The 14,821-nt window shown below is 40.4% G+C and overlaps 1 protein-coding gene across 1 annotated transcript in view; it reads right to left on the reverse strand.

Moving 5' to 3' along the window:
• The window catches only part of MYH9 (myosin heavy chain 9), a 69,925-nt gene extending 55,328 nt beyond the window's left edge, over nucleotides 1-14,597 (reverse strand). Inside the window, exon 1 of the mRNA XM_021554050.4 lies at nucleotides 14,467-14,597. The gene's annotated coding sequence lies outside the window, so the exon portion shown is untranslated. The remainder of the gene's footprint in view (nucleotides 1-14,466) is intronic.
• Between the last annotated feature and the right edge of the window lie 224 nt (nucleotides 14,598-14,821).

Raw genomic sequence — 14,821 nt, forward strand, 5'->3', positions numbered from 1 at the left:
CAGTTTATAAGGCAGCAATTTTATTAGTGCCATTCAAAAGTCCTTTCAATCAGAAAAAGACTGCATGCGTCAAGGCTCATTAACCATGTAACAGCAGCCTCTTTACGAGAACCCATAAACATTACTTCTCAAATTCTTCCTCACAAAGATACCAGTGTCCTCAATATATGTTTTTCATAGCTTGAATAGAAACTAGAGCTCTTTACCACCTAAAGAACAGGAAATGAAAATATGAGTACTAATGTCCTAGAAGGCTATCTGAAGCTATATGGATAACTTCTCTGCAGAATTCATATTTACAAATCACCAGGCAAATCAAGTAAGTGAAGTCTGACTATACACACTGCAGACAAAAAAGTATTGAAAGCAGTACAGAAGCTCAATTCCCAAAACATGCATGAGAGCAACAATAGAAGTAAGAGTCCCAGCATTAGCAAACAGTGAATGAAGCCAGAAATGCATCAGCCATAATAATGATGGGCGCCAATGCCCATACCAGTCATTTGTAAGCATGTAGGGAAATTCCTTTCAACAAATGTATCACTGTAAGTGGTATGCAACTTTGTGCCAGAGACTGTATGGATAGCTGTATATTCACAGTCAAAAATTCTTTAGCATACAAAGAGAAAATCATTTTATAAATAATCACTTCCTTTAGCTTGAATTTAAAATCTTTAAAATCTTAAGCCTTACAGGACATGCCAAGCAACTATTCCACATTTGACCTCATCTTTCCTTCCCCACAGGGTCACTGGCACTTCCACCTCAACCACAATGGTGATTCTCAGAGCAATTCCTCCTTTTTGTATTATTCCTGAAAACTAGATTTTAGTAGATACATGATGAACAAATTTGTTGTAAAGATAAGATGCAGTAGTCTGGAGGCTGCCATAAAAAACTTGAGCTGTCGGGAGAGCTCCAAAACCATCCTATAATAGCAAGTCAGAGAGAGTATATAGCAAATAAAGAAGATCAACAATTCAACAGAAGATATTAGGATTTCATGACACTGCAGAGAATCATCTGCAGACTGTGATCAAAGGGCTAAAAAAGGGGAGTGGAAGGAAAGAGGGGGGAAAAAGAAAAAAAAAAAAGAAATAAATATTCAATTGTGTTCAGAGTTGTATCAGGTTTGGCAGGGCAACAGCTGTGCTCTACCCTCCATTACACAGCTTCCTGCCTGTGCAACTCCCAGAATGTAACCAGTTGCCTTTTTTGGCTATAATCAGGCAGGACACAGAGGCACTATGCTTCAGCTAAATTCAATTTCATCATTTCCTGAAGAATCCAAAGTAACCAGCCATCTGAAGTGTCCTACATTACACTGAAACATAGTCCTCACTTCTCACTGCTAGAGGAAAAGAAACCCAAATTATCTCACATAGTACAAGAGTATATTCTTCAGCCAGTAAGAGATCATTCTAGAGCATCTACACCTTTTTATTTTCAGGGCTCAAAACAACTTTTACAGTAAGAGGATAAACAGTCTAACACAGCTATTCTAAAATCTCACCAAACACTATGTTCAAGATATTTTTAATATATTAAATACATATTAATATAATACATTATATATGTAAATATATATAGTTAATACAAGTTTTAGTATTTTAAGTACTACCAAACAATAGCATGGAGATTCAAAAAGGGTCTGCATGTCAAACTTGAAACAGACTTGAAAATTCCCTTATTGCATGGCAGCAGCAGCCTTCTTATCATCATCTTAAACCAGCTCTCTCCTATGCTCCAGAACAGAATCCTCACGTAGTAGAAGTCAAAGTCAGAGGCTCAAGCTAACATGGCATTAGAGCTATTCTAGAGGCCGACTTCGAACCCACAGGGCGTCTAAACTAGCAATACCACAAACCAACCATTAATTTGTCTTCTCCACAAGAACAGTACCAGAGGAATCAGATTCAGCAAGTTCCATCTCATGGACTCCTAAACTTTTCTTCCTAGCTTATGCTGCATTTCACTGGGCATTTTTAAAAATCCCTTAAAGTGGTCAAGAAGGAAGCAAGCCCAGTAAGCTCTTACAGCAATTCACAATGAATGCAAATCACTGCCGTTTCAGGAACAAATTAGGAAGCAATTTGTTTGCCTGGTAGTTTGCATTTGGGGTGTAGATAATTATGTAGGACAAGGACATTTATCTTTACATAGCTATTGTGCAACTGCCAGATGAGAATACCGTTAACAATATTCTTTTTGATGCCAGTCTATAGGCAAGAGGACCAAAGAATACAGAAGGAAGACAGACCATCCTTGTTTTGAGTTTAAATGTCTCCTTCCTAGTATTGTTTCCAAAAATGACATACTACAGTCACTTCCCCGTTAACCCAGTATGTTCCCTTACTGTGGTTCACAGCAGTCTGGGGAAGAGGCTGGTCCGACTTTGCTAGTTTTCCCCTATTTCAGGATCCAAGAGACATTCTTTGCCATTTAACTAACTACATAATTTAAATAATAAACTACATACTAACCACAAAGATGCCATACAGTCACAGATGTAGAGACAAAGCAATCTCTACAATCATGAATAGGATGGGACCAAGACATCAGTATGTACTGCAACCTTAAAAAATTAATACCAACTGCCCTGTTGACATACATATTTCCCAGCAGACAGGTTCATTTGAGAGGAACAAGTCAAACACTGAAATTAACTTAAAATGACATGCATTCCCATTGAATTAGGCAGAATTACTCCAAACCCTCACTGGAATACAGTCATATGGACAGAAGTTTGCCTTAGTCTCCTGCAATTTCATAGCCTTAAGGCTTGAATTATAAGACACTTCACACACTCTACTTAAAGCAGCATCAAGTGACTCCCATAAACCTGGAAACAAATACTTTATCTGGTTTGGAAAGCTACTTCTGCTGTAAGGTCCCTTTCTTTCAATTACAAGTGTTTTGCAACTGTTAAAAGCATAGAACATTACCTATTTTCAATTTAATTTTCAATAACTATTTGTATTACATCCCCCATTCCCCCCAGACATTTACTCTGTCAGCAGCCACAGAATTGTTCCTGGGAGTGAGTCACTGCTCAATTAGATAAGCTTGGGCTTTACTAAACTATGGAGCTAAGAATGGAAGAAGAAATAGAATTCACAAGAATTCTATACTTATTTCATAAGAGTGTTAACGCAAGAGTTAAAGCATCACACTTACAAGTATTAGAGCACTGACTTGGCAAGGAAACACCTCCAGTTTGAGTTACCTAAACCATCATTAAAGTAGGGACCCCCACGCTGTTCTTTTCTTGGCTTCAGCCTCATTCCTAGCAAAGATGCATTACTACACTGGAATAGACAGCTTTATTCACACACCATTTCATTTTCCTGTTTTAATGAATTATGAGAAATTTGTGAAATACTGTGCTACAGAGGATGCAAAATAGCCGTATACATGCACCCAATCCTTGGCAATTCAGATCAACACTTCAGAACTTTGCTATAAGACTGAGCCTGCGTGAAAAGGGACATAAGTGGGTAATTACTGGAAGTTTTCTTCTGTTTCCTATCCACCAGTAAGACACAGTTACAAATTTTCTGTGATTTCATATTAAACAATCCTCCCACATGGTTTGCCTAGTGGCCTTTCTACTTGCAGTGCACAGGGAACTACCCTAAAGGATGACAAAAATCGAACAATAAATAGCAAACATATTTAGACTACAAGTTAATTTCCCTTTCTTTAAAGAGTGCACATTTTAAAGGCAGTTCAGGAATACAACTTTCTCACCACTTCCCAAACTGTCTTACCTTTAGCAGGTTGTCAGACAGTACAAGTCAAAAGACCCTTTCACAGAACAAAAGGAACATGTACCATTTCTAGAAGTAAGACAAGACTTTTGCACTAAAAAATTACAGCACTATAGGTCACTTATGCCCCTATTTTGGATACAACTAAGTTGCATTCAGTGAAGAAATTTAATTATTTGTTAATACACAGCATTTAAAAAATAATCTGACTTTGAGAAGCTGCTAATGATTCAAACTAAGTTTGGTCAGTAAAATTCATATGATGGGAATCCTTGCTAAGCTATGATCTGACCATCTAATACTTACATTATTCTTGCAACTCAACTATTTCACTTTCCCCAGCCAGCTGAATACATTCCTCAAATTATATTTAAGAGCATCTAAAACGCTAGACTAAACTAGTCTAAAATAGACTTTGGTGGCCAGGCTAGCTACAGTGACCATGAACTGACATTATAAAACCCCTAACCTACCAATAAAAAACTTCCTATAATTCCCTTGTATTCACTAAGAAACCATTCAGCTCTCATTTGTTTAGGTTGCGGTGACACTTCACAGCTCCAAGTGCCAGTATATTTATGAAAAAGAAAACTGCTAGGTTTGTTAGCCCAAACTGCTCCAATTTGTAAGCAACACCTCCATAAAAACCAGAGGTTAAATCACTGAGGGTGAGAAATGAATCACAAGGAGATGGAGGGAAAGGAAGGGGAAAAGCTGGCAGGAAGCTAAGCTGATGGACAGGTTATAGCTGCTTATTTCTCAAGTTCAGTACATTGAGACACATCAGTGCTTGATGCTTCAGGCTGAATGCAAGAATCACAAATTTCAGCTATCTCACATGAGAATACAACACCAGGCAAGTACCTGAGCTTGCAATTAACACCCCCTCACAGCCCCCCATGCTGAAGGCACTGAGCTGCACTTACCCTTTGCATTCAGAATGCTGCCATGCAGACTCATTTCTTCTATTTCAGCTTTATTTGGGATTCATAATGACTGCTATTAGGCTTACTGTAGTTCAGTGCTTTCCTCTCCAGTCACAGTCTGACGCACACAATACATTGTTGAAAGATTTATTTCACAACTGGAATGCAGTTTGCTGGCAATTATTATTGCATATTCAGTTTGACTGTAGTGCTGCCCAGACTTGCCAGCTACCCTGTTTATTACTGTAAATTAAACTCAAGGTAGAGCACTAAAGTGCCCTCTCTGTATGTGAGGCTCTAAGAACCTAGGAGGAGGAATCTAATCATCTAATGCATAAGTGATGCTTCTATTGCACAGAAGTGACCTACTGGCCACACTACAGGTAAGACAAAAGAAAGAAACTAAAGGAAATTCTGCATTTTCCAAGTGGCCTAAAGGTAGGTACCCAACACACATCCTCAGAACAGTGAACATGGAATAAATGTTTCCCGGTTTCTTCGTGTCCAGCCCACTTCATCAGCTGCCAAGCACCACTCTGGTATGTGTGAAGCAGCACTTGCATATATTCTACTGTAACAGCTGACAGAGAGGGTTTGCTCTGGCAGATGGGACTTCCCATGGTAAAATGAAAAGGCCACAAAGCCATGTACAGCAAGACACTTACATGCCACTTAATAGTCACCTTTTCTCTCCACTGGGTTCAAATACAGCAGGACTGTGAGAACAGTCCTACAAGCACGGCATATGTGTGTGTTTAACAAATATTAATGCCAATCTGAAGAGGCTACTTTTGGGTACCAAGGACTGAAAACAGGATAATGCAGGTTTCACCACGGGCTACAGAAGCACAGAACAATCTTGGGCAACCACACTGCATGCAGTAATTAACCACTGTAGGTTACAGGCAAATAAAGCCAGGCATAGCTTCCCTAAGTTAATGCTAGGGAGGGTATGCTTGCCTCTATTTTAATTGCACCTTATGAGTTCAAGGAGACATAAAGACTACCATGTAGATGGCACCAATACAGTTAATCAGCTCTATGAAGCCTGTACATGCTGTTTAAACCCACCAAACACTGATTTAGGGAGGGGGAGGGAAGCCTTCTGTTGATTTCAAGTCCAGTCTTTAGCATGACAAAGCTAGGTTGGCTGCCACCCAACCCCATTCACTTTGAATAAATATTCAAAGTTTACAATCCTGCATAATACACTTTCTGCAACTGTTGTTTCTCATTAGTGGAGTACAGTACATGCCTTCTCAGCAGAGGAGAGAATTCCTCTTACAGAGACAGTGTGCCCACAAGGAAAACATTCCAGGAGGAGAACAAATTCTTTGTGACCACTCAGCAAAGTAATCCCACTTAAGGAGACAGCTGTAGTTCAGAAAATTGCAGCCCATCCCTGCTGTTCAAGCTGTTTTGCTGGAAGACTTGTTTTCAGGAGGCATAATGGCCTGCATAAGTTCTGATCAGGCATGCAGAGTTCCCTACGGACATTGCATGAGAGAGGGCAAAAGAACTTAGAAAGTTTTAACCTTTGTTACCTCGGGGTCACCTTTTATCCCTTTCCTAATATTCTCATTTAAGGCTAAAAAGGTATCTGCCAAGAACTCTGAGGCACTGTGTAAGGTAGCTCTACATACATCAATTAGCACTCCCCGTCATCTTTGTCAATGCCGGGTTTCAATTCACTGCAAGAGAGAACAAGGAATAAAAAAAATTACACCCAAATACAGAGACACACTTTTAGATGCAAATATTTAGCATTTATGTGGCCGAGATAAAGTCATCTTACAGGAACAATTACTTTTGCTAACATTAACTGACAAATTGCTTTGATCTCAGCATCAATACTACTAATCATCTTCCATCTCATAATGAAAAGAACCAAGAATCAGGATAAGTATATCTAGTAAATAATTTTTTAAAGTATTAATTTTATTTTGCAGCAGAAGTTTCTCTAGACACTTTCACCTCAACCTATTCTGCCAAACTAGGACTGTGTACAAGCAGCTTTCTGCTACGTCTTATATTTTTATTCTTGTTTCAAATAATAATTCTGTTGAACGTTAACAGCAGCTATGGGGATGGCAGGCAAAAATCCTGGCACAGAGAAGTGTACTGCCTCTACAGGGTCCAAGTTGGATTCTCAATCCTTCCAGCAATACGTAACAGTTCAATAAGAAGACCTACATCTCTGTTTACAACAGTGATGTCTGAGGCAGAGGTCTGAAGAAAGACTTTTTCTGGACATGAGAACAGAGCAACTCTTACCCAAAGAAGAAAAAGCTACATAGCCTTTATGTTCCAGGATGTGTAAGGAGGCCAGGTTGAAAATATTTATGGTTTTTAAATTTTTATTTTTATTATACTTTTATTTGTTTTGTAAATACATATGCCTATAAATATCATGTTCAAAATAGTCTGAAAATCCAGATTGTGGCATTTCCCTATTGCATTCAAGGCCTGGCACAGCCTCTTAGCCATCCATTGTAAGCATTATTCTACAGGAAGCTCATGGTGCAGTAGAGCAACACGAGGAACACTGGTCTGGCCTGTACACCTCACCCTCAAGTTTGTCTTCTGGTTAGCTTGCTCCCTCCCTGACCCTGTGCTTTTCTTCTCTCATTGGTAAATGTATCAGCCTTTAAAAAGGAACAGCATCAGGCATTGCTAATTTTAGAATTCACCCAACCATGCCCTCCTGTCTGGATCTCCTGAAACACTGATTTTTGTGTTAGAGGAGAAGAAAGGACTCATCTTTCAATCTCAAAGGAGTAAAAACAAGGGCACTTGAAGTAGAAACTCAGTCTGGACTATCGCAATCATGGCTACAAGGCATATGAAATTTTCTCTATTCTGGAAACACAAGAAAATACTTTTTTGGAAGAAAAAGAAAATTATCTCCTTTTGACAGGTGACTGATGTAGTATTCCACGGTTCCCATACGAGGAAACATAATTTGAAAGTTTCTGATAAAGTTTGCTTTCTGCCCTAAAAGGATAAAAGACAACATAAGGAAGCACTGACCACAGAGTAGCCAAACTGTTTTGTGTGTTTCCCCCATAGTTAACAACATTGTCCACAGCCATACACAGGGCAGCACTGCGGCAGGGAGGCACTGGAACAGGCTGCCCGGAGAAGTTGTGGATGCCACATCCCTGGAAGTGTTCAAGGCCAGGCTGGATGGGGCTCTGAGCAACCCGGCCTAGTGAAAGGTGTCCCTCATGCATGGGATTGGAACTAAATGATCTCTAAGGTCCCTTCCAACCCAAACAATCCCGTGACTCTCCAATATTCTTCTCCTTATCTACATGAGCAAGAGCTGAACCACTACTGCACCTGCACTTACTCCTGACAGAATTAGCAATAATACAATGTGGTGATATTTGTCACTTAAGTCTACATCAAATTTTTTGAGCACTAAAGAACTAAAATTTATTTATACAGTTCTGCCCATTAGGAAAAAAAATAAGATTTGCCACATAAAAGATTACCTCCCACCATGTGCAAGAAGATGATAAACTGATTTTGCACATGTACAGGTCAGTGTTACATGGGCAATGTAGATAGCTTTTAGAAGTTACATTAATTTGCCTAATAAATTGGCAAGCCTTCTTTTATGACTAATACATCTTTCTCATCACATTTGTGTGTTCTTGTTTTGCTTTTCCCATCATATACTGCATTAAACTTGGAAAGGGCCATTAAACCAATTCACAATAATTTACTGTGTAATGAAATGTCACAGACTTTAGTGTCTGCTATAAAGATTCATACTGCAACATAAACCAGTTCACTTAGCTTTTATTGCCTGAGTTAAGTCACAAATCTTAAGTCAAAATTTAAGGAGTTTTTGTACTTGTATAGAAATCTTATTTGGTATTTATGCTCCTCTAAGAAAGAAGATTTACTTGGTCAGTATGCAGACACATCCACTTGAAACACAGCAGTTTCAAGTATCCAATTATTTAACTATTTTAGGTAGTCTACTGTATATTTGCATCCATACTTCTGTTTATTTAAACAATTCTGAGAAGTCTGAATACATTTCACTTGATGTCAGAAAGGAATAAAGATCATTTCTATCTCTGAACAATGGAAAAAAGTGATGCCTGAACCACAACTATGAAGAACAAAATATATTTAAGGGGCGTTCTGCTAAAAAAAATTAAATTCCACTAATACAAAAGAAATATTTCCTAGACTACTTCATATGCATTTACAAGTAAAAAGTTGTTTTCTAGATAGTTACTTCAATGAAGAATTTACTAATTAAATTGCTGTTTCTGGTTATCTTCATCTCAAATCCTCCCCTTCTGACCTGTTCCACTCACTAACTATTAAATACACAGCTATCCATCCTCACAACCACCCAAAAAATCCAAAGCAGAATGTCAATATCTACCTCTACATTTTAAACTATGACTGATATAGCCAAAGAGAATATTTTTTTCATGTACATTTAAAAAAAGGTGAAAAAATCAATTTACCTTGTATACCAACTAGTTTAAGTGCTTAACCAGGAACTTTCTAATCCAGTTCACTGGTTTCATTTCAGATTTACATTCAGTATTTCTTGTGAAATTCTTTCATCTGAACATCCTATATCCGTTCAAATATGTCTAACTCCTAAGATAAGGCTTCTTTTTCTTAAATTGATAGCACATCAATGAAAATTACTTTGTTCACACATTTCAAAATAACTGATTTTTATCAATTTTGGCACAGAATGGCAAGCAGACCTACATGTAACAGTCCCTGTCAAAAAGAACTTACTAACTTACTGATACTACAGTTCTGTCAAGTCAGTCACATTTGGAAAATAATAGAAGCAACTAAATTTTTAATTGAAATTTGCCTGTAGGTTTCCTTTTTTTTTTCCTCTTGAACATTCAAATTATGTTACTAAAACTAACTGGGTTAGTTGTTGACCACAACCAACTTTAACCAAAGTCAAATCTACTGCATCTCCAAGGTTGTAAAGTAGGTTGTAAAAGGCTCTAAATTCAAATGAACTGGTCAAATCTTGCATTTAAAAGAAAAACACAGGTGAATGTACTCTCATCACAACAAACAATAAAAAGCAAAGTAAAGTATTACAAGAGCATGCTTTTAATCTTAGATTTTAAACAGGAAGCTTGGTCCAGCAGGGAAAAAAAACCCTCTGACTGCACACAACTGACCAAATAGAGCTGTAAAATTTCTCTAAACCTTTTTTCTTACAAGTCTTAACGCTCGCTTTGCTTTCACGCAAATCAGAACTCAAGTTCTGTGCGGAGGCATATATAACAATGGATTTCCTGCCGAGACTCATTAAAATGGTAGCTCTTAATGAATGGAAGTATTCATCAGTTAAGAAGACTTCATGATACAGATTTTCAAGTTAAGTTTCCCTTAACATATTAATTATTAGCCTGAGTTTACTGAAGTCGCTTACCCATGTGGTTTTATTTTCTGCTCTCAGTAAAGTCAGCATACATGCACTATGAGAAATCTGAATTTCTAGTCATGAAGACATGCAGAATCCAAGCCCTATGTACAAAACTCTAGAGGCATAAATTTCATAAATAGGTCATGGAGTCAAGACACAGCACACAGCATTTCATTATACCTCTCTGCAACCAGCAGCAATACATTTGTAATACTTCTACAAGAAACAATTTACAGTAGACAAAGTATGCCAGGTCAATTTTCCCATTTCCCTTTCACTGTGGTTAAAAAGGACATGACTAGCAGTCAGTACTAGCTCCAGAAGTATCACGCAATGAAATCAATCACAGCTCCATCACCAGAAAACTGTAGACACTAGTGTTTCTTCACACTCTTTAGGATGCTCAGAAAGGCAACATATCGTGATGAACAGTAACAGGCCAAGGGACCATTAATTGAAAATGGGGATTAACCCATTATGCTGAACCCAACTGGGCTGGAGTGAGGTCAGAAGCTGTTAAGCTACTACAGTGGCCTAGGACTACAAGACGAATCAGTGTTGAGATTATTACTTCAAGTACTCTGAACAAGTTCTCACAGCCACTGAAGAAAAAAGCGAAGCGGATAAACCATAATTAAGATGAACTTGTAAATTGATGCATTTCATTTAGTTGGACAACACCCATTTGCATTAGCTTCCAGGGCAGAAGCTGCATTTAGTGTTTTTGCTTCAGCATACTCTTATTAAAATCAGGTTGCTAGTTTCCAGCTCCTTCTACACTAGAAAACTCAATTAGAACCATGGTGTGGTTAAACTGAAAAGAAATTTAAGGTACAAGGTCACCGAGGCACCATTAAGTTAGAGCAACTGCCAGCAAAAACAATGCTGCTGTAGGCAATCGTCTGCTATTATAGTTTTGTTCCAACCCACAGAAGACTTAATGTCAGGCACACAATTTCTCTACTTAACATGCAAACAGCTCTGCCTCAATTATAAACTAAGAAAGCAAAGAGTAACGAGATATTTACACAAGAAATCAAAGAAAAAAAATTATGTTAGAGGGCACTGAGTGCACTATTAAGTCAAACAAACAAAAATACATTAAATCATAGACTAAGGATTAAGGTTTTGGATACCTTTTAGTAGACGTGCACACTAATTGTGAGCCTCTAAAATACACCCTAGTCATCAGTTAGTTTCAGCATGTTACCCAATAGCCCAAAGCTACCGCACAGAAAAGTAGATATATTACGGAGAATAACACAACCTTAGCTTTGATTTCCCCTTTCAGTAACCCCTTGCATTAACTAGATGAGTTCCTATGCCTCCCATGGGGCCACTTATAATCTCACCCTATTACAGTCACACTAATCCATAAGTGACATCAGTCTGGGCAAGACACAGGCCTAGGGATGGGGTGGAAGCAGAAGACTGAGAAGAATCAGCTCAGAAATCACAATATCTCTGACATGTGTCCTGTCTCCTTTGTTCTGGAAATTAACAGAACCAAATCTGAAATTTGGATATAGACAGACTAATCTCCCAGTGCAACTGAAGTGTATTTTCACAAAGATAGTAGCAGGTGATATACGTGCACTCCCTCATACCTGCATGTGAATAGCCTGACACATGACCAACCTGTGAATTATTACATGAACACAGTCAGTACATTAGTTTTAAAGACCTTCCAAGATATTAATTGTACATGTTTTCAAGTGATAAAATGTTTTCAAGTGAAATAATTGTTTCATGTTTGTTGAAGTGATAAATGCAAGTCTCACATGTGCAGTAGATACATTTGCAATGCTAAGTAATGTTACAAAGAGACTTGAGCACCTGTGGCATCCAACTGCAAGGCAGTTTTTTAAAACTTGAAGATGAGTGAGCATTAGAGCTACCACTGGCTACACAGCTTGAACACTCTCAAACATTTTGCATGATACCGAATAATGTGCTGGACTACAAAGATCATCTCAGCTTCCTAAGTGAGAGATTTTTCCCTTTCCTATGATTTTACTGGACAAGGTTGGGTTTTTTTCATTATTATTATTACTTGTACATTAGATTAATTTGAAGAAAGATTATGGTGTAGCTCTCACAAGCCATTTGTCTTCTTAAAACATTCTGAAACACATCAAAATCTACCCAGAGGAAGTAATGAAAAAAATCTTATTCTTTATCTCTTGAGATGACATTATCATCTGGCAACTTTTGTCTTACAAGATTTACTTGAAAGAAAAAGAAACAAAGAAACAACCACAAACCAACCCAGGACCATGGTAGAAATATCCTAACAATCTATGCAAAAGCCAATAAAAGGACTTCAGTTTCTCCACTCATTCCTTTGGGGCAGACAGAACCTGGCTATTAAGTCTTCCTGTTTATACAGAAACAGACACGGGCTACTCAGCAGCACAAACACTTCTCCAGAGGTCACAGACTCTTCTTCTCCAGAGATCTTCTAATATCAGACCTTGGCTATACAAGTTAAGCATCCAAGATATAACGCCAGATTCCAAAAAGAACCACATCACTCACCAGCTTGGTGCCAGTCACACTGACTCGGACGCTTCAGGTCAGTAAAAAAGATCAGATCCCCATTTTTACCCACTACTACAAGTTTTGCTTCTACTTTAGTGTTATAGAAAATTTTGCCTGTCCACCTCCATAAAGACAGTGCACATACTATGAATAAGTGCAATAAAGAAAGCTATCAAGAAGTGGAACACGTCAATTTTAGCAGGTCCACCTGATATGGAGCATCACAGAACTGTTGAATGATTTCCTTGCAGTTATTTTTACAAGGTCAGATTAGCATGAAGTCTTGTGTTTGGGAAATTGTGATTAACAACTTCAGAACCCTTCTGTGCCACTTACATTTATCAATTGCTTTATTAACTAGAAAGTTGTAATGAGAGGAAAAGTATTTATCTCACTGAAACCTCGTGAGAGCACTACAGATGCAGAGAGTGCATCTATGAGTCAATATATATCTGCACCATGATTTTTGCTGCCATTTTTGCTGGAATGCCATCAATAAGTGAACTTAGTCACATTGTCACCTAGTGACTAATTTCAAAAGCATTTTACACAGGCAGTAACTGATTAGAGGATTGTTACTTTGGAGTTAAAACTTTACCATACCTAGCCTTATAAACAGGAGATGCATACAAGAGTCAAGAATGTGTAATTTAATCTTTCAATCCACGGTTCAACAGTCTCCATTTAAGTTACCTTGTATTTCCTTACAGCAGGCAAATTATAAGCGGACCTTGGCCTGCAGACTACTACAGTATCTTTACAAGTTTGAAGCACATTTTTTAATGCATTATTTGAGAGATTACTCTGTTTTGGAAGACCTGCCCAGTTATAAAAGAGGTTAGGTTCTTAGTCCACTCTGATGGAGTGTGGCTCAGGACATCGTGACAGGATACGGCAGAAAAACCTACAGAAGAAGAAAAATCAAGAGCACAAACAGTGCTTCAACAGGAAAAAAAAAAAAAAGAAGAAAAGGAACTGTAAGGAGGAAAATAAGTGGAATTAAAAGAGTCACTGCATGCAGAGTTTGCTGACCAATGCAGTTTACTTCTGAAAAATCCCCCTTTATTACCAGAAGCGTGTTATTCTTTTAAAACTCATTTCATCCTGTGTTTAGGCAAATTAGGAGCAATTCTCATTAAACTTCCTGGGCAGGCACCACGCTCGGGGGCTACGAAACTTGTTACTTTCCACACCTACCGAGGACAAGTTGGTAAAGATACCACTCAAAGCCGGAGCACTTTTACTACTCGGTTGGAGGTGATGCCTGAAAGCACAAGCTATCTGCAAGAGCTCTCAGTGCAAGCTTCATCTTGCCCTGTCACTCCCTCCTCCCTCCCTCCCTCTCTCCCGGCCCAAAGCGAACGAGGAAGTGGAGCCGGGCGGGCGGGCGGAAGCCAAGCCCATGGCGGTGTCTGCAGGAGGGCTGTCAGCCCGTGACTCAGGCTGCAGCCCTGACAGCTGCCCGCTGCCCCCGCGGGCCGGGCACCGGAGCGAAGGAGGAGGGGAATGAGCTGGGTCCGCGGCAAGGAGCGCCGATCCGCCAGCCCACCTGCGGGGGCCGTGCCGGGAGCAGAGCGGCAGCTCCGCGGGCACGCACGGCCCCGGAGCGCGGCGGGCACACGCGGAGCGCACCAGCACGGCAGCTCCCGCGGGCACGGGCCGGCGGCACAGCCGCAGCCTTCTCGCCCGGCCGGACAAAGAGGCGCCAAACCCGCCGAGGGAGGGAGGAAAGCGCGGCGCCAGGGGGGACAAACCGGAGCCACCCGCGCCCACCGCCCCGCCCGACCGGCTTCACCTGAGCCCGGCTACGGTGGAGGGAAGGAAACGCCGCGGCGGCGGCGGCTGCGCTCCTCACGGCGAGAGTGCGGCGTCCTCCGGCTGCGGCTCCTCCCGCGGCACCGCGACCGCCGCTCGCTCACCGGCTCTGCTGAGCCGCCCGCCCGCCCGGGCGGGGCCGCCCCGCCCCCGCGCCGCCGCCCGCCAATGGTGCCGCCCTTCACGATGATTGACGGCTACCCTGACCAATCAGAGCGGCCGAGGTGTGCGGAGGCTGAGGAAGCCGTTGAGCCGTTAGCGACGCCCGTGCGCCCCGCCCGGCCCCGCCCAGCTCAGCCCAGCCCAGCCCAGCCCGGCCCCGCGGCCGCTCGGGC

Source organism: Lonchura striata, chromosome 1A (assembly GCF_050655825.1).
Source record: "Lonchura striata isolate lonStrDom1 chromosome 1A, ASM5065582v1, whole genome shotgun sequence".
Taxonomy (NCBI): domain Eukaryota; kingdom Metazoa; phylum Chordata; class Aves; order Passeriformes; family Estrildidae; genus Lonchura; species Lonchura striata.